At 28.7% G+C, this 25,919-nt stretch overlaps 1 protein-coding gene across 1 annotated transcript in view; it reads left to right on the forward strand.

The window, feature by feature from the left end:
- The window catches only part of LOC142324071 (uncharacterized), a 761,232-nt gene that overhangs the window by 570,330 nt on the left and 164,983 nt on the right, over positions 1-25,919 (forward strand). The window lies entirely within an intron of this gene.

The raw sequence follows: 25,919 nt of genomic DNA on the forward strand, positions 1-25,919 counted from the left end.
TTTTTTAATGTACATTTCTAAATATAAATTAGTATGACAAAATTTAGAGACCGTTAAAATTTAAAAAAATAGGTTGTTCCGATTCGGTTAAATTTTATCATTACCTGTTATGAATATATTGTAAAAGAAAAAAGGATTTAAAGGGGCAAACTAATTAAGCAAACATAATTTGAACGCTGAATATTTTTGAAATATAGAAACGTGATATAATGAAATATGAAAAATTTAATTTGTTCTTACTGAAATTAGTTTCCGAATTGTTTTTTTAATATCGACTTTGCTGGGATAAATAAAATATTAAATCTTATCCTTTAAAACATTTAAAAAAGATTTTAATTGGAATATATTTTTGTGATTTATTTGAGGGGGGCGTAATTTTAAATTAATAATTTTTAATTAATTAATTAATTAAATTAATTTTTAATTAATAAACTAATTAAGGAAACAATAATTAAAATAAATGTTGTAGAATAGTTTTTCTAGAATTTTGATCCAGATTTTTTTCCTAGTAAAATGTACTGATACCCGATTTTGATGGACGCCGGGTAATGTAGTTTTATCAGATAATGAGACGATATGTTGATCAACATTTAATTATTAATTCCAAGTCGATGCCGCATCTGACATCGTACAATATTTTTTTAAGCCGCTATTGAAAAGTTTCTTTTAATTGCATAGACGATGGATGATATGTTTAGATGATTTTTTTTGAAGAAACTAAAGCTTGATCGTCTTTGAACGTATTTAAACTTCGGTACTGATTATTTCCGTTTTCGAAGATAGTTAAAAAGATGGTTACGGTTTCACATGATCTATCCTTATATGGGGTCTTTCAAATTTAGCCCAAAAAATTGACAGATTGTGGTGGCGATATTGATTTTTTTTAAATTTAAAAAAAAATTAATGAAAAATCTTCGTGGAACGCTACCCGCATCAACAATGTTTACAAATCATTAAAATTTATTATTTAAATATGGAATCGTTTACACCAGCTGCGTATTGTTCATTTCCCGATATTTATGGTGTGCATAATCGGCAAAACAAAATCATAATTCATCGTTTAGTTAAAAAGTTCGAAGAGAATTTTCTCTGATTGATGTTGAAACATCAATTCACAAAAGAAATGCAAGGAGTCAAGATAATATTGGTGCTGTAAATGCTAGTATTCGTGAAAATCGAAATTTATCGGTTTCACATCGTTCACAAGAATTGCAACTTTCTTTCACAACATCATCAAGTTGAAGGAAAATTCGTAAATCAGTGTAGACCAAGTACACCCATATAAGATTCATTTAAATAAAAGATTAAAGGGACGGGACCATTGTTTGCGTAGAAGGTTTGCTGATTGGACTGCACAACAGCTCGAAGTGAATTCAAATTTTTATCAGAAAATCTTTTAGGTTTATTTACGGCTTGATGTCTTTGTAAACAAGCAAAATTACCGTGTTTGGGATGATTCTAATCCACAAATGATTCAACAACGATCATTACGTACGAAAAAAATCACTGTTTGGTGTGGATTATGGGCTGGTGGCAACACCGGGCCCTTTTTTTCGAAAACGAGCAAGGAGATGCTGCTACAGTAAATGGTGAACGCTATCGAGCTATGATATGATTCGTGATTTTTTTTGTATTTAAATTGAAAATTTTAATTTGAATGAGATGTCGTATCAACAGGGTTGTGCCACATACCATATACCTGCTGATTTGATTGTTTGTTTGATTTGATTTGTTAATTACTCAAAATGGTAACGTCAACTGGCCACCAAGATCTTGTGATTTGTCTCCTTTAGACTTTTCTTTGGGGTTATGTTAAGTCACAAGTCTATAGAAACAAACCACGAACGATTGATGATGTTAAAGAAAACATTCGACGCGTTATTAGTGGAATTCAAGCCGATTTGTTCAAAAGTCACGCAAAACCTTATCAAATAGACTTGGTATGCTAAGAAAAGCCATGGAGGCCATATGAATGATGTTGTTTTTCGAACATAATGTAATTTTATAAGTTTCAAAATAAATAAAAAAATGCTTGATATTACACATATTGTTTTATTGCAATTTTTCTTTTTTTACTGAAAATGAAAGACCTTTAAGTTTAGGTAAAATCTTCTCTCGACTATCTGGTGTTCCGATGAGCCATCTTTTTATCTTCTGGGTTCTTATGAGCTCTACTTCTCAACAGATTCCTACGGATCGGTCTCTGTGGCAGAGTCGAATAATCTTTTATCGATATTCCATTTCTTGATTATATTCCGTATTCAGTTTTAATCAAGAGGTATCATGTTACAGGGTATTTTCAACGAAATTGTTTTCTGTAGGGAAACAATTTTGAAACTGTAGAGTTTTTAATCCAGAACTACAAACGTAATTAAACGACGTTGAGTAGTAATAAGATTAATATCTTAGTTGTATAAACACAAGCGGTCAGGCTTATTTATATAATCATTATAACGATATATTTTTTTCTCTCCACTTTTTACAATAAGTTTTTCTTTCATATATTGTATTTGTTCTTAATAAAACAAGCAAACTAAAAAGTGGGCGTCAATAGGAATTGCTGTTTTTGTGAGATTTTATTTGTTGTTTACCCTTTGTGAAAATCATAACTATATTATAAGTTTACTTTTCTATTTAAAAAAAGTAAAAATATGTATATAAATGGAAATAATATACATTTTAGTTCAGTTATAATATCGTCCGAAGTCATACATGGTAATTTAATGTTTAAACTACAATCAACAGGTGACGTTGATTTATAGTCTTTTAAGATAGGCATACACACACACACAAACACACATCATGCTAAAATTATCTTATTTTATTATATTAATGATTGTATTATATTAAGGAGCTTTTCACCGCAGCTCCATTTATCACTGCAGTTAATAATGATGATACTATCGACACGTCATCTTTTCAAGTGAACTTCTCATTGGAGGAAATTAGAGCGGGAAACAGTTTTGCCAACGTTATATTATTATTGAATTCTCTAATTTCTATATTTCTAACATACATTATTATACTTGTTCTATATTTTATAGTTTGTATGTTGTTTAGATTTTTATGAAAACAATCAATCATTATTATTTTTATTTTGTATAAAATAGATTTTTTATCGAGTAAACTATAATTATTACAGTAGTAAATTAAAGAAGCGATTAAATTAAAAGTTTTAATATTAGCAAAATAAAATAAAAAAATTTAATATCTTATTAAAAATTTATGGATTTTTTTTTTAATCTTAGTTCTTGTGTATATGTAATTTTGAGAGTAATATTTATTTTAATAATTTATTTAAGCTTTTATTTATCTGTTACCTTTCCCTTCCGTTTAATTTCCCTTCACTTGTGTTCATATTATTTCTCTTTCTCGTAAATCTATATAAATAATGTTGCGTAAATAATTATTTATCTAATCTTAATTTATTATTATATATTATTAATTGCATCGATAAAAATTATTTTTAGTTACGAATATTCGTCTTTTTTTTACTCGACTGAGGACGACGTGAATCAAAATTCTGCATCCATTTCTCTTTCTTCTGGGACTTTTCTTTCTTGGTCTTCTAACAGTTTTTCATTCTTTCGCTTTGTTTTTGCCTTCTTTCTTCTGATGAAAGAAATTTCAAAACCCTTGAAATTTTTAACTAGTTTGCTGAATACGGTCCTGTCTTGTACCATTTCTTCAGATATCTTCTCTTTTAGGTCTTTTTAAGCCGCTGAGACCCATTGATTTTCGTTCTTTTTGTTGTAAATGTAGTTGTAGGATTATTCTGTGAGCCTGTTATCATTCATTCACGTAATTTTTTTCTTTTTCTGATGGAATCTGGAATATTTTCTCGGTTTCATTTTATCTATAAAGATCTTTTTTACTTGCCTGAGTTTGTTCGTTTTCACCTCTTTTTATCAGTAATTGGAGTTTTCTCAAGATTTTCCTTTCAGTTATTTCTATTGCGTTTATTTTATCCGATTTCAAATGAAGATACATTCTGATGTGTACAGGCCTTCCGGTTCGATAACAGTATTGTAATAATGTCTATTCTATTTATTTATATTATTACCTTTAAAAAAAATTAATAATTATTTTAAGGGTAAGTAAATAATTTCATTACTAAGATCATCGTTTACCTCACATGTTTTCTTCAGAATTACAACCAAACTGTACGCTATAGATTTAAGTATTACTGAAATCGTCCGTGTTCCCTGTGCTTGTTTATATGTACTTAACGATTTTCGCTTAAAACTTCGGAATCCCTTAGTCTATCCGAATAATTTTTTAATCGCATCGTTTATTAAAATTTAAATATAACTTCTGAAGTATACATTTTTAAAATAAATATTCAATTTCGTTATTTTTTGTAAACTAACATTTCAGAATATCTAAATCTTGCTTCATACGTGATAAAATGTTCTGAATTTTATTTTGAATTCATTTTTAAAAATACGGTAAATTGTTTTCTGTTAAAGCGATTTAGTAGAAAATTGTACAGCTTCATATTTTTAATATAGGTATGACGTAATTTTAAATAATATAATAAAAAATGTAATATTTTTTATTAGGATAAATACTTTTTAACAAGAGACCCTAAAACTTTTATCATTTATTTTTCGGTTGCCTTGAGAAAGATTTAGACGGACGTTTTATCAACTGTATAAAATTTCACAATTTTGAAGTAACCGTGCGACATAACCACGATAAAATTACGTTTGTAAATTGGCTAAGGTGCGTTTTATATTCATATTGTTTTTGAATTTGATACAAAACGGAAAAAACCTATATTTATTAATTAGTTTCCGTTATCATTTTATTTATAATTCTTTTTGTTGGGGATTACGTAAGAATGGCTAAACATAATTTAACGATTAACTTAAAATTAACTAGGCGTAGCTATGAACACGATTAAAATTTTAGCTGTCTGTTCGTTCTGTCTTCAAGTATTAAAAGTAGTAGGACAAAAGTATTATTAAAACTGATTCCTTTTTTATGATTTTTAAATAATTTAGAAGGTTTTTTTTTATTTATTCCCGTTTATATGCTTCTAAGCAATATAAAAAGTACGTATAATATTTTTTATTATTAATGTATGTAAGCAAAAAGATATGACATGCGATTCACTCCCAAAACTGGCAAAGTTATTTTTCATGATAATAACCGATCCGTGCCCCAGGCTTATTAAGTAAAGTAAGTGAAATTCATAAAAAATTGAAATCATTACAATTTTTTTTCGTTCTTTATGTTAGTGGTTCCGTATAGTGTTAATTTATATATTACATAATACTAAATTTAATGTTGTACTCTTATCAAAAATAAACTTTATACTTTTTTTGCATACTTTTATTTATTTTTAATAAAATTAAATAAAACATTATTTTTATTTTAAGTATGTAATTTTACATGTCAGTAAATAATTAGTACGAGTATATCAGGAGAGTGTTGCATTTGTGCATGTTTTATTTGGATCTGGTAAAGAGACATGATATGTTAATAATTATAATACCCTACTGCGTGTGACATTGATATACAATATACATTACGAAGTACATTTTATTAATTTCTATTAACAAAACACATTTTTGTTTCTCATTTGTCCTTGTTATTTTTTATTTTAAATTAGGCTAATTATTAATAAACTAGCGTGTAAATGTTCTGTTTTTATCTATCTATCTAGATATTACACAATTCCTATTACTACTACGTTTAATTAATGGGTATTTGTTTTCATATAATATTACTAAATGTTATTTATAACTTAAGCAGTATCTGTTTTCTGTAGAATATTCATGAAAACACACACACACACACACACACACACACACACACACACACACACACACACATATATAAATATAAAACTCAGTTCATATTTGGTTATGCAGAGGTCAATAATATCTGTAGGTTTTTATATTTAATATAGATAATTATCCAGATTTTTGTTTATAGAATTTTTTGTTCTACAGAAACATATTTCTTCTCCTGTCAAATTGGAATTATTATGCTACTAAAAATTTTAATTATTTGCTCTCTTCAGCCGATGTAGAATCACAGGAGAGGTAAAATAAATAAAAAAATCACTTCTAATATTTTGTACTTCTCAAAGGTCTTCCCTGACTCTACAACTGAAGTCGTGGTTATAACATTTATTACTTTCGTTTGAGAGTGTATTATATAATAATAACATAGGAATCGTTTTATAATAAAATTATCAAATTTTATGTTGTACTTTATGTGAGTGGGATTTTTTGCATTTTTTTTTTTTAAATTCCAATTAAAGAGCGGAGAAGATATTCTAAGAGTGTCGTGTTATGAAGGAGGATGGACTTTATAAAATCTAATTTTTTTTTTTTGTTTAGAAAAAAGATATATGTCTAAGACCATTAAAGATTATGAATACATCCTCACGCATAAATTCATGATTTTTTTTATAATTTTTGATTTTTTAAAACTTCAAAATAAAATTAAAAACATTCTAGCTTAGATGTTTATTATAACAAGACGATGCGATTTTAATACTTAAAAGAAGGGTATGAAATTAAAAAAAAAATAGTTTTTAATTTAAAATAATATTGTAATTCGATGAATATTAACTGCTTTAGAATTATTTTTTCCTTTTAAATAAAGATTAAAATAAATGTTTAAGTTTTCGTAGAAAAAGTGATTAAATTTTAATTTATACACAAATTTTCAAAAGGTTCAGCAACTGTGCTAGGATTGAAAATTTTAATTAATATAGTAATGAGTTTAATGTAATCACTTTATGTCTTTATCGATTAGTTAGAACCTTAATATAATTGTAAAAATATATTACAGATCGAAACCGATAAAAGAAAAGCAATTTGAGTTAAACGCTGATATCTTAATAGAACCAGGAAATTATAAAATAGTTTTTTGACTATCGATTGAAGGAAAGAGGATAAATACGATTATTAATTGAGATTTGTGGGTGTGAGCGGTTAAAGAACTATTAAGAGAAAATCAGGAAGGAAAGTAGAATGACTTACTATATAATTCGGTGAATTGAGGTGCGATGGAAAAGTGAACTCTGCTTACTGTGTAATTAAAGTTACCGCTTGAAAGAAAGATTCTACCTTATTAAAATATCTAAGGAACGTTTGCTGGAGTGGATTCGTTTATTCGCTTTATAAAATTAATTATTAAAGGAAAGCGATTAGGATTTAAGATAACGATTGCTAAAACCGTCGGTTTAAAAAATAAATTCCGACCTATTTACTTATACGTATACTTTTATAAAAGAGTCTCGCTTCGAGTCCACCGGATCGCTTGGCCTTTTTAAAAGCGTTTAACACTTATCTTATATATTGCGGATTTTTACATTTTCGGATGTAAAAAAAACAAAACGCGGTCTTCAAAACGGAGGTCTTTTAGGAAACATGAATTGAACTGTATTTTTTACTTCCTCCAACCAGGAGATCTAGAAGGTTCTTGTAGATCTTCTCCTTCGTTTTTGGAATAGGTCGTAATCCCAGATCCTTTTTTGGTATAGGTCATCTCCCTTCATTCATAGAAATCTACACCGATCGGGCCGTTAACGATATTTATCTTCTTGTTCTTGTTTAGCCTCCGGTAATTACCTTACAGATAATACTTCAGAGGATGAATGAGGATATGTATGAGTGAAAATGAAGTGTAGTCTTGTACAGTCTCAGTTCGACCATTCCTGAGATGTGCGGTTAATTGAAACCCAACCACCAAAGAACACCGGTATCCACGATCTAGTATTCAAATCCATGTAAAAATAACTGACTTTACTAGGACTAGAACGCTGGAACTCTCGACTTCCAAATCAGCTGATTTGGGAAGACGCGTTCACCGCTAGACAAACCAGATGGGTTGTTACCGATATTTACTCCCTGGATATATTTCCGATCTTCTTTTTCAGAGATCTGTTCATCCTTATCGATCAGAAATTCATTTCTACTGCGATCAACTTACATTTGTGTTGTTTTGAGATCGTCTGTACGGCAGAGCCCTAACTCGCTCTTTAGTCGCCGAATTACTCGATCTAAACTGCCTAACTGGGAATTCCCTCTTCTACAATCACTTTTCATGATGCCCAGATATCTTACAATCTGAAATTCGTTCAGCCGCTCGACGTTACGTGTAATCCTATTTAATTGTTTTAGGGAACTCGCATCGCTCGGATCTTGCGACCGTCAAGTTAATGAAAGAAGTCAACGGAAAGTGTACATTCTCCGCCAAGTAACGGCGAGCTTGGAATGATGACGATTACCACCCAACGTGTCATGAATCATGTTTATACTAAGAGATAACTAATCATGGTGTGCCAATGTTTCAGAAAACAATAATATAGCAGTGACGGGCGAACTGATCGTCTCAGCTCGCCGTTACGCGGCGGCTACTGCATGTGCAGGACTTACCTTGTAATCGATGGTCTATGGATGAAACAGCCGGCAACGGTACCGTCGTTGTAGTTGAAATTCTGTTTACGCGATAAAAAAAACGATGTCGATAATGGATTGTGCAACAAGGAATTTTTGGCGGGTTATGTAAGATACTGAAGTAGATGTTCATCGTTCAATTACCTGAACGTTCCATCAAAACGTTAATAGAACGTTGTATTTTTAAAAGATAAAATCGATCTCTGCTGCTTAATTATGTTTGACTATCTGTGAGCGTACCGAATTAATAAACTGGATGCGATAGGATATATTTGTCCTTAAGTGAACCGTCGTGTAATTTCGTGGATCCGTTAACGTATCCCGACACTTAGCATATTATTATAACGCTGGGATCCCGTTATCTGGAGAAATAAGTAGTACCAGTGGGACGGTACGACAGAATTCGGAGTCGTATTTCGTCGAGCTCAAGTTTAGCCGTATACTCGTAATCCTAAAAGTCAACCGTCTGATGACGTCTCATTTAGAAAAATAAAAAAGGTTCCTAGACGGGTTGATATAATAAAAATCTAGTCATTTTATACTAGTATGTCATTGAGAATAAGGAATTTAACTCACCCCGTATTCTCTATTGTTTACTTCTCTATGCTGCAGCGGGCGGCGTATTGCTGTGCACATAGGCTGACAGCTGGCTTACCTCGCTATTAACTATCCTGAAAATATCGTATACTAACTTAACATTGCTCTGACAATGTACTGCATACTATGTAAGTATACGGAGCTGTAAGTGATATTTTCGTAAAGGAATGACTATCTGTTCACCTGTCCTATCAGTCCATCACGCAACGTGCACAGCTCTACGCCGCCCGCTATACGTTAGTAAGTCGATGGGTTGAAATAGCCAAAAGTTAGAATATTTACAAATATAAAATTTTAATGTGTGGGACGTTTATGATTTAAACAAAGCATTTAGCGGTATTTCTGATAGATCTTTTTATATACTAAACTCCGAGCTTAACGTTAAATTACAATCACCTTTAAGAAATAGCATACCCTCAAAAATAAAACGATATTTAAAAAGTCTAATACAGTCGATTTCTCAAATACACAAAATATCTCTACATATTTTACATCTTTGTCTTGACATATAATGTCAAATGGAGGACTACAAAAGTGCAAAATTTTCTAACCATAATTTCAATATTTATGAAATTAGGGGATGTCGAAAGTACAAAAGTTGATGAAAAGGATAATAACGGCTTTAAACCGATTTCGATATCATATGATCTATTGACAACTGGAAACAAATATTAGTTAAAGTTTTAAATATTGAGTACAGGTCATTGCATCTACCTTATTATTAATTTTTCAAAATTATACTCTTTATGGTTAACGAGTAGCGTATCAAATTTTCTTCTCCCATTATTATTTAATTACTTATAAAAATACCTTCTCAATTTATTTACAGTTTAATTTTCTCTCTTTACTCTTGAGTTAAGCGCTTTCGTCAGATCATATGAAGATATAAATTTTTGATTAAAATATAGTTTTCAATCGTTGAAATTCATAGTTTTATATGGATTTCATTGTTTTTCTATTGACTACTTTATAATTCTATATATTTTTATACGTTCTGACGAAGCAGAGATCTCTGCGAAAGCATTTAACATAGTAAAGAGGAAAAATAATATTATTAAGCGACAAGTAAATTGAGAATTTATTTTTATAATTAATTATAGTATTTATTTTGAATCGATTACGGATTTGTCGGGGTTATTTTAAAATATCTTCGTTGTTTGTTGTTATATGTGTTTATTTATCAGAGTGAAGGTTTCACATTCATTTTAATTTCATGTTTGTTAGGCGTTTTTTTTAATTAAAATTTTATTTCCGTAATTTTACGCGTTGTTTATGCAGTAAAGTGTTAAATATACGTGATTTGCATGAAGAAACGTGTAAGTAAAATAATGTGATTCTGTTCGTTTCTTTTGCATCAAAATTATATAGTACGAGATCGATTTTAATAACCGGTACGGCATGTCAGCCGTTAGCTTTGTTGCTATCGTAGTCCGCTGCCGTCTTGCCTTTTGTACTTCTGAACGATTACGGCAGGAGGCCGTCCGGGCATCCTGAACTTCTCCAGTCGCCTGACGGTGGAGTCCTCCTGACCTTCGGCAAAGCGTTGATGTCTTTCACCGGTAGGGGCGCTCTGTCTACTTCGGGTTGTCGGTTACGAAGGGCGGGGACGGTTACCCCTGATCACCCCCTCCACTTTGTCCGTCTGACTCATAGTGTTGCCACTCCTCTTACCCCTCTAACCGTCTTGGTGATTTCAGTTTGTGCTTGCCGATGTGCATGTTGCCTGTGTGTACTATCGTGTAGGATACGCTCTCCAATATCTCATAACTGCTGTCGTTGCTACAAATAAACTTGCTGTTTTTATTGTAAGTAAAGTTTTTATATAGTTATATAAAAAAAAAACAAACAAATATATGATTCTATTTATCACTCGGCTTTGATCGTTTTGTAATATATTCAAATTATTAAAAGTATATGCTTGATGAAAGTTAAGTTTTTCCTACGACTGTACCATCATGCATATCAAAACTGGTTGAATATATACTGTTTTATTTCTTTATATTTTTCACCTTTTTTGTGCGTTTTAACGCGCTATATACAATTAAAAGTATCATCGAATCGCGGTATTAATCATTTCATTTTTTGTAAGCATTTTTGTTTTTTTGCGGTCGAACTGCTACCTTTTTATATTTTGGTTTTATTTCTTATTTTTATGAAATTTATTTTTATATTTTCTGAATTATAAATAAAAAAATTTAATTTTCGTTACATTGCTTACCGCTGATTTCGTGATACGTTAAATTCAATATGCTTTTATTGTTGAATTACAACTTTTTAAAAGTAAAATTTATTTTTAATACATTTCATAAAAAGTAATATTTTTAATTTAATTATGTTAATACGCTGATTTTGTTACTTTATTCTTTTTAATTTTTAACTTATGAATAATTTTTGTTGAATCACAACATAAAAAAAAAATCACTATTTTACTGATATTTTTATTTTTTTATTAGGGATTTTTTGTTTATATATTTAGGGAAAGAACTTAGGTTTATTTCGGGATTCACTCAAGTTTAATCGGTTGATTTTGCAGTCAACGACATGTTCTTTACATGAAAATAAATTGCATGTGATAGATACATGATAAAACTTTTGTTAGGGAAGTCATTTATTATAATTGTTATCTGGTTATAAAATGATTAATTTCTAATAATAATATATTTTTTTTTTTTATTCGTTATTTATAATAAATTTAATACCAGAAATTGATTTTATTAGTTACTTTTTAAAAGATATGTTATCAGTAGTCTATTAATACGTGTTTATTTTTAGTGAAAGGTTATCGTATTACATACCGCTTGATTTTTTTTCTGTTTTGTGTATTCCAGTAAAAATAAATAAATTATATTGGTGTAATTGTATTTACTTATTCGTACGTTTGTTCAGTTAATTTAGGCGAAAAATTAAAATTTAGCTCGTATAACAATTTTTCGTGAAAGTTTTATTATTAATACGTACATATATGTAAGAGGCGCATATTTTATTTTAAGTTGTATAAGATTTATTTATTAATAAAGGATTCCTTACACATTCTGGAAAATTTGTTCCAGCATTAAAATTATGTAACGTAACTGCAAAAAAAAATTAAATGTAAATGATAATTCGAAAGATATACCACAGCCGTATTAGGAATCATACCCAGAAACTAGCTTTACTTAACAAAAATCCTTCATACTTCTTATTGTTGTATTTAAGTTATTATTTCTTTAACCGATCACTTGATTGATATTCTCCTTTATCAGACTTATATAATTTATTTTTTATTACGTATTATTAATTTTTTGTCGTTTATTTATTTTACGGGTAAAATATTTATGAAGTAATTTTATTATAAATTCTTAATTCACCGTTTTGTTTTTGAAAATTATTTTTTTCTTTTATAATATAAAAAATATTTATAAATTTAATATTTCTACGTATGTACGATAAAGTTTTTATACGCTGTACGTGCTATGAGATGAATAAATATGTACGGCAGGAGACTTATGTCTATGGTATGGGCGTGGTCCAACTATTTATTTTATTTATTTTTTGAAGAGAGATGCGTGTGTTCACCGCGTCGGAGTGTCTAGTTCTAGTTCTAAATATTTTTGTTTTGTTGATGGAAAAATGTCGATTAAATACTTTTTAAATTAAATATGTGGAGTAAATATATTTATATATACATACATATATGTATATATTTAATAATAAATTTAAATTTACTTCTTAATATTGTTATTCGCCGTAAATAACTTTATATTTATTTTTACTTTTCAGATTTTAAAACTGAGAAGGTATAATTTACGTGTAAAACTTTTATAACATTTTTTGTGATATGTTTGATAGTTATGTTTATATAAAAGTACAGAATTTATTTATTAATAGCATAAAAAAGGATTGAGCTTAGTAAATTTTATTATTTTTAATTAGATTTTCATTATTTATTATTACTAGGTATATTTTCAACATAGATTTATTTTGAATTCCGGCTGGCGCAGCGAGATTCTATAAAAACCTTTTTTTAAATCGTAAATTTATATTCGGTTAGTCGAGTACTATATTTCATTTATAAGAAATTAAATTATATCGTTCCACATTGTTTTGTTTTTATTTCTTTTTTTATTTATAAACTCCTGTTCTGATCACATTTTACTACGGTTTGCCTTGATTCTTCCGGAAAAATACAGGAAGAGTTTCTTTCTTTAAATCCTGTGCTTAGCACACGTTCCTTTGCTTGATGTGATCTACATACATTTAAAAATAAATCTCCTTTTTTATTTTTTTTAAAAATAAGCTAAATATTTGTTTATTTACTGATTATAAGGACAAATTTTTATTCTACAACCGGTTTATTGTATTTTTATGGTTTGATTTAGGAATATATTTAGTCGATCTGGTTGAAATTTTTCAAAATTATTGGGGAATTAATTTTGGATAATTTAAAACCTTTTATTCAATTTTTTTTTTTTAATTTAAAATTTAATTTTATAGATTGCCGTTTAAAGATAATTTTTTTATTGTAAAATTGTTATCGATTAATTAAATTAAAAATGTATAACCTTAAATAATGTATAAAAAAAACCGACGAAATATGATTATATTTTTTTTATTCATTAAGGTTTTTTCCTTTTTTATTGCGTTAATTTTAAATATCAGAATATTTGGTATTTATAAATTACAAATCAATGAATCGAGTTGAATTATACAGAGGTTAATGAAAAAAAAGAAAATTTGAAAATTATGTCGTATCTTTTCGTGACATATGTCAATATAATATTTTACTTCTCAGGTTTTTAGTCATTTTTTTTTAATACGTTTCGTTTTACGTAACATGTTAATCTAACCCTGAACGTTACGCGTTATATGACACATCAAAATACCCTTGCGGTTATCAGATGCCTTCATTACATTGTCATGATATATGTATAGTAACATTTGTTGTCAGTTTTAATAATCATCATTAATTTATTGTGCATGTTACTTAATTAATATTATCCGTTTTTTTTCCAAATCCGAATATACAATTTCTGACCACTCGTACGTCGTACTATTAATGTTCTGTTTAAGGGTGTGGTTGAATTTTTTCTTAATTATTAATCTTTTATTTTAATTCATCATGACTGTAATTAAATTACCACTTTCTTTACTTAGTGGTTATTTTAAATAACAAAATTGTGTGTGTATATATATAAATTATATTTACGAAGTATATTCAATTAAAATTTCGTATATTTAATTATTTAATAATAATATTAATAATTGTAATTTAACAAAAAAATAAATAAAAATATTGTTTTGCAATAACATTTTTTATTATATTTTTCTCTAAAAAACTTCATTTTATCTCTGTATATTGTGTTTGTTCATTCATGGTAAATAAACGAATACGGTATTAACATAATTCTTATCCATGACTGTTGGCGATGATTGTTTGGGCCAATAGCCAGCCCCATCTTCTGAAAATACCTAAAATCTTGAAAGATTTTATGCAATCTAAACATGTGTTCGCGCGCGCACGCTTACACCGAATTGTAGAAACGCAATTAAGAGTCTTACTATGAAACAATACGTAAAACTTAATTAAAAAATAAAAATTTCAAATATTAATTAACATTAGATTAACGCTGTATTAATTAATGTTGGTTGATGAAAGAATTTTTACCATTAATTTTTATTTTTCATAACGTTTTTTCCTCTGCATTAAAAAAAAAATTACACCCAACCAAATGTATTACTCACCGCATCGTAGAAAAACTGTAGAATCGATTTTAACTACACTTATTAATAATGCAGTACATCAGTTGATGAAAAAATTACCTGAATAATTGTCATTTCGGGATAGCCTCCCCATAAATTCTTCCTCCATTCCTCTTCCTCTTGTTGAAAATTAATATTTTTAAGCATCTAGTACCAAAAAATTATAAGGCAAAAAGATATTTTGCAGCATGTGTTATAATGGTTTTTAATTATTTTTTATCCAGTTTTTCACCCTTTGTGAAAAGGATTTTTTTTTAATGCCCTTTTGGATATGTTATATTCGGAAATGTCGCTATTCTCGATTCAGAATAGTCAGATTTTGAATTTGGTTTTATGTTAGATATTAAAAAGATTTTTATTTAGATATTACAATTTTTAAGTTTTTGAGAGCGGTGCAAGTGAGGGTGGGATTTTTTATTTAAATTCAATTAAATCAAGTGAAAGGGTACATGAATTCCCAATCATTTTTAATGGGTACAAGATAGTAAAATAACTAATTTTTTATTTGTCGACTTCTTTTTTAAATATTAGATTTTATAGGTTTAATTATCATTTTAAGTTAACAATTAATAAGCTATAACTAAATGCCGGGTCAGTTTGCTTGTGATTAGCGTTACTGGCTTTCAGTGGGTGCGTCCATTCTAAGCACCCCAACAAAACGAGGTGACTCAAAAGAGTGTTTATTCTCCCCCACCATAACTAAAGCTGGTTATTTCCTGAAAAAGAAAAAAAACGTCCCTACCTTTTCTACTGATTTATGTTGTTTTCGACAATACATTTTTTAATCTTCTTTCCTGCGTTTTTTTTTTGTTTTTTTTTTAATATAAAAAAAGGTAATCATTGAATATTAAATGAGTTTATTTATTTTATTTATATCTATGTTTTTTTAATGCATAATTATTTAAACAGACTAGGTTTGTTGCGCCGAAATTTGTTTACGCCACATGAATAACCTCGGTTTGTTAGGTTTACTGGGATGAATATCGCTTATTTTGATGTGCTTGGAACACAGTTTTATGCGCATTATATTAGATCAAATGAAGAAACCAATCAGAAACCACTTCATTCCTCAATTTATCTTGCAAGCCGGGATTCACTTAATATCGTGTTTTTCTAGATTAACTTTAGCCTCGTCTATTAGCCGCGTATAGCTATTACGGTTTTGTCTTTATATATATATATAATATGAAAATGAAAAGGTAAGATAATACTACTTTAGAAAAGAAGGAACATAGTAGCCAATAGGCTGTAAAGCCTTTATATAGTAAAAATTGGTTAAGCGTGTATTTAATTCCAAATTATATGTCTAGGTACGCTTATTAAACGAACAAGGTACGCACTGTGATCTCTGATTCTACAAAGCTGCATTAAATATTCCGGAGTACACAAATTCATTCAATGCAAATTTATCTAAATTATTCCTAGTATTGTATTATTAATTTTTAAACGGACCTTTTCTCAAAGATTTCTTTTGATAAAAAAATTCTTAATGATTTTAAAGATTAAAATTAGATCACATTAACAGATTTATATTCATATTTTCATACAAAAAGAAAATTGTATTTCTCTATCCTTAATTTTTTTAAATTTGTTTATTTGCTTGCTATCTTTTTGATAAAGCGGTAGATTTTGATCGGCAATATGTAGTTCTTTGAAAAACGTATTCGATATAGTTGTAGTACATGTAACTAAGTTTAGTATGTTTGACAGTTGCCGTTTATTATTAAAGTTTTTAATTTCTCAACTATTTGTAGGTTTATTTTTCCAAGAATACAGGTTATTTCACGTTTAAGTTTTCAATTCAAAAGTAAATTAAATTTTTAGTTTAATTTTTTGAATGACTAGTATCTAATAAAAGGTAATAATATTAAAAATAGTGTGAATAAACGTCCGATTAGATATTGTAGTTACAAATTGTAATTAATTATTTATACTGTTTGCTGTAGCTTGAACTGTAGGAATGTGTTAGCGATTAAGATCGTTGAATTCTTCAAATACATTCTCATCTTGTTTTATTTTCCTAACATAAAAAGTAAATTGAGGTTAGAATATCAGTTTACTTTTTTTCTTTTTTTAAAATTATATTTCACTGCTTAAATAAGCCAGTGTAGGCGTCTCGCAAATTGTTTTTAAATTAACCATAAAAAATTATATTTATATATATATTTTTTAATTTAAAATTTAATAAATATAATTTAAATAAATAAGATTCAATTTAAATCGTATTCTCTTTAGTAGGGATGGCTTTCCAACGTCTCCAGACACAATGAGATGTACATTTCTAGCATGATGCTATGATTGTCTACGAATCATAAAACGTTATCCGCGCGTCGCTACATTTAAACTCGATTCAGCTGTAGCGTATTGTCTGGAAAATAAATATTAATGTCGATGAATTAAAACGAATTGGTCTTTGCTCGGCGACTATCCGTCTCTAACTATTAACGACATAAAAATCAAAATTAGTTACAAATTATTTTATTTATTCGTACTCTGATTTGACATCTGATGTGAAATCCTCCGATAACTGGTACACAAATCATTTAGTACTCAGATTCTGCAAAAAACTACGGTTTGATAAGACGAAAATAATCACTCCTATTACAATTAAGTCATATTTTACGAGTCGCAAATTATACCTGTTAGGACTTATGACAGCCCGCTTTCACATGAAACTTAGACGGGCTGATCGTTTTCTCACTCCGGTTCTATTTTTAATATCTTTATAAAATTTTCTTGTACACAAATCTACAATTATTATGTAAAAGATTCCCTACTACGATCTTCTAATATAGTTACCAGAATAACGACATACAATATTAAAAACTTCTAATTAACCGCACGGTAAACTTATAAATGCTACCTATAAACATTTTATTTATTATCGACTCGCGTGTAAATATTTCCATATCACGTTCGGCATCTAGACAAATTCATTTCACGCCATTCATATCAGATCTTCTATGTCATCTCATTTGCTAGTTATATTAAATATATAAATAATATATAATACATAAATATAAATAGTATTTATTTAAGTTTCGGTAGTACAAAATAAAATAATTATAAGCCGATAATATAAATAAATTTAAAAAATCAATTTTTAATTGTTTTATAAATTATAAACTATTTTTATTGTATTTACGTCGATTTAAAAAGAAAAATATGTAACAGAAAGGTTAATTTTACCTCTTGCAAATTAGGATTATGTATTTGGTTAGGGGTAAAATAATTGCATCACTGTCGTAACAAAACTGCTTCAAAAATTTTCATTAATTAGATACAATACTATTTGTTTCAGTTTCAAGAGCGATACTCTGTATAACGATTTTACGAACTGTAGAAGCGTTTTTTTTTTTGGAAACTCTAACACCGTTGGGTGTCGCATGATATAAGCATTTTATAAACAGATTTTCAAGTATATATTTACTGGGTTTCAAAACAGGGATTTGTGCTTAAAAAATATTAATGTAGGTTTTGTAGTGTGTGTAGTTTACTCGAAATAGCATAAAAATGCAATAAATAAAAAAATTGTGTTAAAAAAGTTCCCAAGTCACCTTTAATTCCCAATAATTTTTTAAAAGATGAAAATTAAAATTTTTGTAGGATTTACTAGAGGATTTACTAGGTAAAAACTACATTTTTACCCTATATTCAAACTCCACTGATGGTTGGAGGGACGACTGCAGGGGAGAATGTGTTCAAACGTATTAAAAATTTAAAAAATGGTACAAACCGGAGCTCGATAAATTGATCTATTAAAAAAATTGAAGTAACGCTATTATAATACCGTATTTAAAAAAAAATAAAATAACGATCTGGGAATTCCCGCTTTGTTTGGAATGTTTTGGTAATAGGCCGATACTAAAAATGAACGACTCAAAACACACTAAATAACTTAAATTTAAATGACCTTAAAAAATAAAGCGAACAAATTTATTTCTTAAATTACGCAAAAAGTAAACCGATTAAAAAATTGTAGAATAAAAACTGTCTACTCATATTTTTTTGTCGTTTGTAGAAACTTTGTTGAAAGCTTTCCTAACATTACGCAACGTCGGCGGTGGTATTGCGTGACGTGTAATTAACAGCCCTCTACCCGTTTCTTCATGATGCGTGTAGACTTAGGTCTATAGATTTCAATCTTTACATAGTCTCGAAAGAAACCCGCTGAAATTCGGTGAACGAGCCCCGCTTCACCCATCACCACTCCCCACAATAACTCGGAGTGTCAGATGACAGATAGTTATTATGGATTAGTAAGGGTGTTAACGAAAATTACAATTTCTCATCTTTTCATTCTCAACCTTTAATATGTTGAGAAGGTTAAAACGACTTTTTGAAGACCCCATACTCTAACATATAAAAAACTTAAAGCTGTCGGGGTGTACTTTTGGGATGGACGTTGCTAAAAGACCTTCATGTTTTGCCTACTTATTCTATTGACTTTTGGCCTTTTATCAGTTAACAGATAATGTTAAATAAATTAAAAAAAAAAAAACAATTTACGTAAGCGTACATCTAAATTATGGAATCTGTTTTACAATAAAAGAGGAAATTTTTGCCCCTCCTATTTATGCATAATTATCAGATAATTGAAAGGTTATTTGGAAAAAAGGTACACAGGTATTTATTGACTGGTATTTAGATTCTTATTAAAGTAACTTACCTTTACTAGGATTTGAACCTCAAAACTTTCGACTTCAAAAAACAGTTTTTTTAAATATCTAATTTGCGACAACGTTTTACTACTAGACCAACCCCGGTAGGTTGTCTTCACTTAGGGAAAAATTATAAACCGTATTTAATCATTACTTAATTTATGTCTATTCATGAAATAACGCTAAAATTATTTTAAATATAGGTTTTTTAAATTTTTTAAACAAATTTATTTACGTTAATAGATTTGTAGCATTGATTTAGATTTTAATATAATGTAGGTATTGCAGTAAGAACAATTTTCATGGGCTTTGGTGGAATATCTGAGGATGTTTTGCTGATGTTAGAGTTTGTGCGATGATTTAATACTTACTGAAAAGATTAGTTAAGGAGAGTGTTTTGATAGTATTTCATTATGATGAAAACATTTGAATCCTTTCTGTCTTCAGTTCTTCAAGGCTTTAATAACTGATGTATCTTATTATTCGTCGGATTATTTTTTTTTGGTATGGTAATTATTGCGGTAGTGTTACTGTTATAAAAAAAAAATAAATAAATAAATTGAGGAATAAGAAAAATAAAGATCGTATTTAGTTTCTAGGAAGGCGTATGCTCTTACTTTATTAAAAGTCGATGCCATTGGTCGATTTACTTTTTCTTATGTACCCTTGATTAATTGTATGTTACTGTACTTTCTTTATCCGTACGTGATACTAGACTAGAGGCGGTGCTAATTTGTCTGCGTCTGCCGCACCATACCATACACTGTAATCGCTTAAGGGCCTACTGACAAGTAAGCGGAACGGTGTAACAAGCTTTAGTCGGTAGAGAAAGGGGGGAAGGTGAACACTAGGGATTTTTATGTGGCTGTTTCATCCTGGTTCACACGTGTATGGCAGACCACAATAATATTGCCTGCTGTAATAGTGTGATGTGTGTGTCGGTTCACACAGTAAACGGTAGACTATAGATCACTTGCTTCCATTTCGGTCCATACTGCCACGATTGCTACTTTTTTTTGTGAATGTATCTTTTAAAAATCATTTTACATGGTGATAGTAAAGTGCTGGTCGTGCATCGTGCGTACTCAATTCCAAAATCGTGCACCATAAATTCTCTGTTCATAGTTACAAGAAAACATGATTTTCCGTCTTTTTAATCATTTATTTTATTTATATATATATTTCTTTTTTGTCTGTAGCAATGTGTTTTATATTATTGAATGACTTTCATGTTTGCTGATAGAATTTCTAATTTATATGTGCTGTAAATAATATATATATAAGGTTCTAGATTAATGTTTAATTACAATTACGCGCCTGGTATAAAATTATTAAAACTTAGTTTTATATTTAAAAATTTCTTGAAACCTTCAGTTCAATAAAAAAAAACTTCCGGTATCAGAAATCGAACTCGAGGCTCCTGGGTGACAGCCAGGAACCTCGATGTATCCTAGCCATTAGACCACGTCGGATTTGTCAGTATCACGATTGATGAAATTAGTACGTATTCCCATTACTAAAAGGTCTTTTAGAAATATTTGATTACCCGTGCGCGTCGGGTTATCTATATAATTAATTTTTTATAAGCTTGTTTATATAGGTATATCATTTTTTTCCTATTTTAACTGTTAGGGAACAAAATAAATTTCGAATTCTCGGATTGAAAACAAAAATAACACCGGCCGATTTTTTCTTTAATTTTCATATCTGGTGTCATTCGTGAGATTGAGATAAATCATTTGATTCGTTTCATAAAAATCGGTACAGCTGTTCTAGTCTTAAAGAAACAAAAAAAAATACAACCCAAACGCATTACCTTGTTTGTGTAATGTGTGCAACCCACCTCTTGCTTGTGTAATGTGATAAAAATAGATATATATTTCATAAATTAAAAAGCTAATAGAAAAAAGAGAAAAGCTTTGAAGTAGCCACTTTTTTGTTTTATTTAGAGTAAGATTTATATCTTTCATTTCTTTTGTTAGAACATTTGGTTCCTCTTGTTGAAGTGAATAATTGATTTTAAGAGATTTCTGAATAGCATCTGCTTTGTGGTCGGTTTGTGTATATGTACGTGTGTGTGAATTTGTACACGTGTTGTATTATGCTTCTATGCGGGCATTATAAAGCGTACAGCGTCAACGCTCTTGTACGTGCATATCTCCTCTAGTAACTCTATGTCTGGTGTGATAGTGTTTTTTTATACGTCAATGTGCTTCACATACCAGTTTGTATTTATGGGAAGGGGGAAAGAATGAGTTAAAGTATGACATGTACTAAGAAAAAAAGAGAAAGAGTAGGAGAGTGAAGAAAGAGAGAGATTGAGTGAGTGACCAAGAAGAGTTGATGCAATTTCATGCAGCACATACGTTTATTTCTTATACATTTCATGGCACATGTCCAAAAAAGTGGAAAAAAATAGTATCTAAACGGAAATGCTATTCATTACCGCGTAGGACAAAAATAGTTAATTTATGCAATATTTATTATTTTTATTGAGTATACTTATTATATATAATCGAACATTGTTTTATTTATGTCTTTATGTGTGTAATTTATTCGTGTATATTTTTCTAGTTAAATTTTATTTATGTATTATTAAAAACTTCCTTAGAAATTGAATACAATTGACTTTTTTTAGACATAACTACGAGGAATGCTTTTTAATTTTCGGACACCAAAAACGGGCTAGTGTTAATTATTTTTTAAATAAAAGAAAGGTAGTTTCAGTTGATCCGAACCTTTTCTTGGAAATTGTGTGAAACCAGAATTTGTGCATGTGCTTACGCACGCGAGTGAATTTTATTATTTTTACTAATGCTACTAATTTTATTATTACTAATGCCAAAAATTTTGATTTTTTTTTTTAAAATCAAAATATTTTAATAAAATTTTATTTTTATCTTGAGCAAAGTTTTCTGTAAATTAATATAAAATTACCTTTAGTAATTAAAATATATTCATAAAATCTAGTATTCTCAAAATAAGAAAAATATTATTAAATGTTAATAATTTCTTAGAATTTAAATTATTAAACTTACGGTTTATGGATTGTTCGGAAATAATTGTATGCTAAAAAAGCAAAGAATGGTCTCAATTTAAAATTTCACCGTTACGAATTTCTTCTTTTTGTTTTAGTAATTATGTATATTAGCGTGCTTTATTCTATCAATAACTGACAACATTTTTTGTTCATTGTTTACCCGGTGAGTTGAGGATATTACTAAATTTTTTTTCAGATCGATTAGTTTTGAATTGTACTGTAGCGATATAGTAGCTCCAAGGTATTTTGATAGCTAAGGTATTGTCATGAAAAAATGTTAGAAGATTAGTCGCAAATATATTATAAGTTAAAAAATGTGTATACATGCTCAAACGCCCACACATTGCATTCTAGTGGCCTTGGGTCATCCTAGTTGATCTCTTTATATCGTTTCGCTGCATTCCGTTTCCTATTTTTTTTTTTTTTTATCAAGGAGCAGGTTACTTTCAAACAGAATTTTTTCCCGTAAAAATTTATTATATTTTTGTAGGTCTGAAAAAATAATTTATTAAAAAAAGTAATAATAAAAAAAATTATAAAGTAAACCTTAAAATGTATAAAAACCGATTTCAAAATAATAATAATACTTTTTCATTCTTTAAATTTTATTCCAAATTATAGTGGGAGTAATAATTTGTTGGAAGTTGATTTTAATTTAGCGCTAAATTTAAAAGCCGAAAGTTTAATAAAAATTTAAACATTCCTTATCTTTAGTACATTTTTTTCTGTTTAAAATCAGTTAAATTCAAATATATAATTAAAAATTCTGCATAACAAACATTTGTGTTGCTAGACTTTTATCAAAATCTTACCGATCATTATTAAGAAATCTAATTTTGAAATATTCCAAGAGAATAGTTGTTCATTTTATTCAAAGCTATTTAGGTTCGTTTTCTTTTCTTTTCAAGAAATCTTTATGGTTTGTGTTTTTTAAGTGGATAATATATATATATATATATATATATATATATATACTTTTTTTACAGAATTGTAGGCCTATAGATTGAATTCCATTCGGAATAGAAACATTGTTCTTTTATTACATCGATTTATACCACGTGATATTCTAATAGATATTCTTACCGAATAGCATCACGTACATTTTTTTTCTTTAAACGCTATACTTACCATCATTCATCGGTGTCAAATATCATTTCAGATATAGAAGATTAATATTTCATCTAAGGTTTTCATATAAAAAAGTTAATAATTTATTTTTCGATCGTTCAATCTTTTTTTTCTATTACTACTGAGACTTCAAAGAGAAAGTATAGCTATCGGCTAAAATTTTGGGTGTCGAGGTTTTTGCAAATACACTGACGTCTTAAGACCCTATTAGTCCAACAATACAAAAATCTTAAAAGAAATTAGCGGAAAATGTATGAATGTGTGTTGGCTGGTAATTTGATTAATATCTCTGGACTGACTCTTCGTAAATTCTTTGAAAATGGTTAAAAAAAATCTATATGTGGAGCATTGATAGCATTAAATTGTGGACAAATTAAAAAAGAGACTTGTTGTTTTACCTAATTTGATATTTTTATGTAGCAGTTATAAAAAATTGAGCTTTAGTACGATGAAAGTACTAAAGCTCATTAGAACTTCTTCACCCTTTCATAGAGTGATGAAGGTGGGGGAATATACAACATTATTTCTAAACAGTTTTTACCTCGAACCACGAAAACCCTTTACCAAAGAAGTTATGTTTACCACAAACATTTGGCCGCACGTGTAACTAACGTTGGTCTTATTTTCAACCCACATCAAACAAGGCATCGCGGTAACAATTAAAAAAAAAAAATAATAAACCACAAATTTTTTTTAACCTTGTCGAATAAAGTTGCAGCAAATAGGATCAACTTATTGAAGTAAATAACTACTCTCATAAATCTGTTTTTAAGCCCCGCTAAACAAAGGGGCTGAATGAGACCGTACTTACAGTTTTTTAAAGTTTAGTTTTCAGTATTGAAATTCCAAATTTATTTAGAATTAATGTAGGCGGTTCTAGGTTTTATTTTAAAAGAAAGAGGACTCAAGAATTTAACAAAAAAGTGATTTTTTAAAATAATTTCTGGTATTTTATCAAGTAGATTCTATTATTAGAAACGTTATATGAAGCAGCTGTCATGTAAGGGATAGGGAGGGGTCAAATGATATTCACATTTTTTCTTTAAAAATTTTGATTTTTTTTTTTTTACCATTTATACTCCACAGTTTAGTCGTTAATATATAAGATCCCTTTGCGTATTTGAAATAAAAATTTATCCAGGGGAAAGCCGGGAATGTTATGCAAACCTTTGCCGGCTTTTTAATATAGTTGTTTAATATAATTTTTATTTCTTTACATTTATTAACATAAAGTGGTATTTTTAATTATTGTATTCTCAAACTGAATAATGGAATTTTGTCGTTACAGTTCAATTTATGCCACACAACAGTCAATATGTCGACTCGAGCATTGATTGGACTATCATATTATCGTTATCCATCCTGAGGAAGTTTTTCTTATTTATCCTTCATATTGCTTCTTAATTTTTTTCTCTGTTTAACTTTTTTTTTCTAAATCCTCCATGCTTACATTTTAAAACCCTTTAGCTTTTTCTCACGTCTATACCGAAATACATTTAAAGTAATAATGTTTCGTAAGTCCCAAATCTTAATTCTTACTACTTCATAGTAATGTCTTTCTACTAAATAATTCCTTAGCCATTTGTGGTTCTAGTTTTCTCTTTTGTAATCTTCTGTTATACTTTATTACTTGTCCGTTATTCTGTAAAAATGGATTTTTTGTTTCTCATCCTCATTACCTATGTTTTTCAAATTCGTTGTCGTTAATATACTTGCTTACTTTCGTGCTTAATATACTAAAATAACCATGACGTCTACGAACCTTACACAATTTATTATTTTTTCTTTTATGATGGTCCCTTCATTTTCCAAAGCATTTTTCATCGTATTTTCAGCTTGCTTATAACAAATATAAATGATGTCAGAACTAATATTTATTCAAGTTGCGGATAGGAAATTGCGCCCTCTTCTTGTTTCATTTCTCTTCAAAATTCAAACAACACGGTTTGTTGTCCGTCTTTTATTTACACAGCTGTTTTGCGATTCGGATGAAATTTTATAATTAATTTTCTACCTTTCCCATCTAAATTTAGAATTTTCTCATAATCTATTTCACTTGATACAATCGATTGTTTTTTCCATGTACTTATTCATTTTTTATATAAATCTTACGAATAGTTTAATTAGTATTAGTTTAATCGCAAACTTCTCTACTTCCTCAACTTTATTACGTTAGACATTATTTCAAGACAGTACAAATATTGTACCTCGTGTACCATGATTAAATTAACCATTATCATTGTGAGGGGGGTCTTTAAATTTAACAATTGATGTAGACTCGAGCATTTCATTATTCTTGATGGTAAATTGTTGTTAGAGTGGAAATAGTTCTTA

The sequence above is a fragment of the Lycorma delicatula genome, chromosome 4 (genome assembly GCF_047948215.1).
Source record: "Lycorma delicatula isolate Av1 chromosome 4, ASM4794821v1, whole genome shotgun sequence".
In the NCBI taxonomy this organism is placed as follows: domain Eukaryota; kingdom Metazoa; phylum Arthropoda; class Insecta; order Hemiptera; family Fulgoridae; genus Lycorma; species Lycorma delicatula.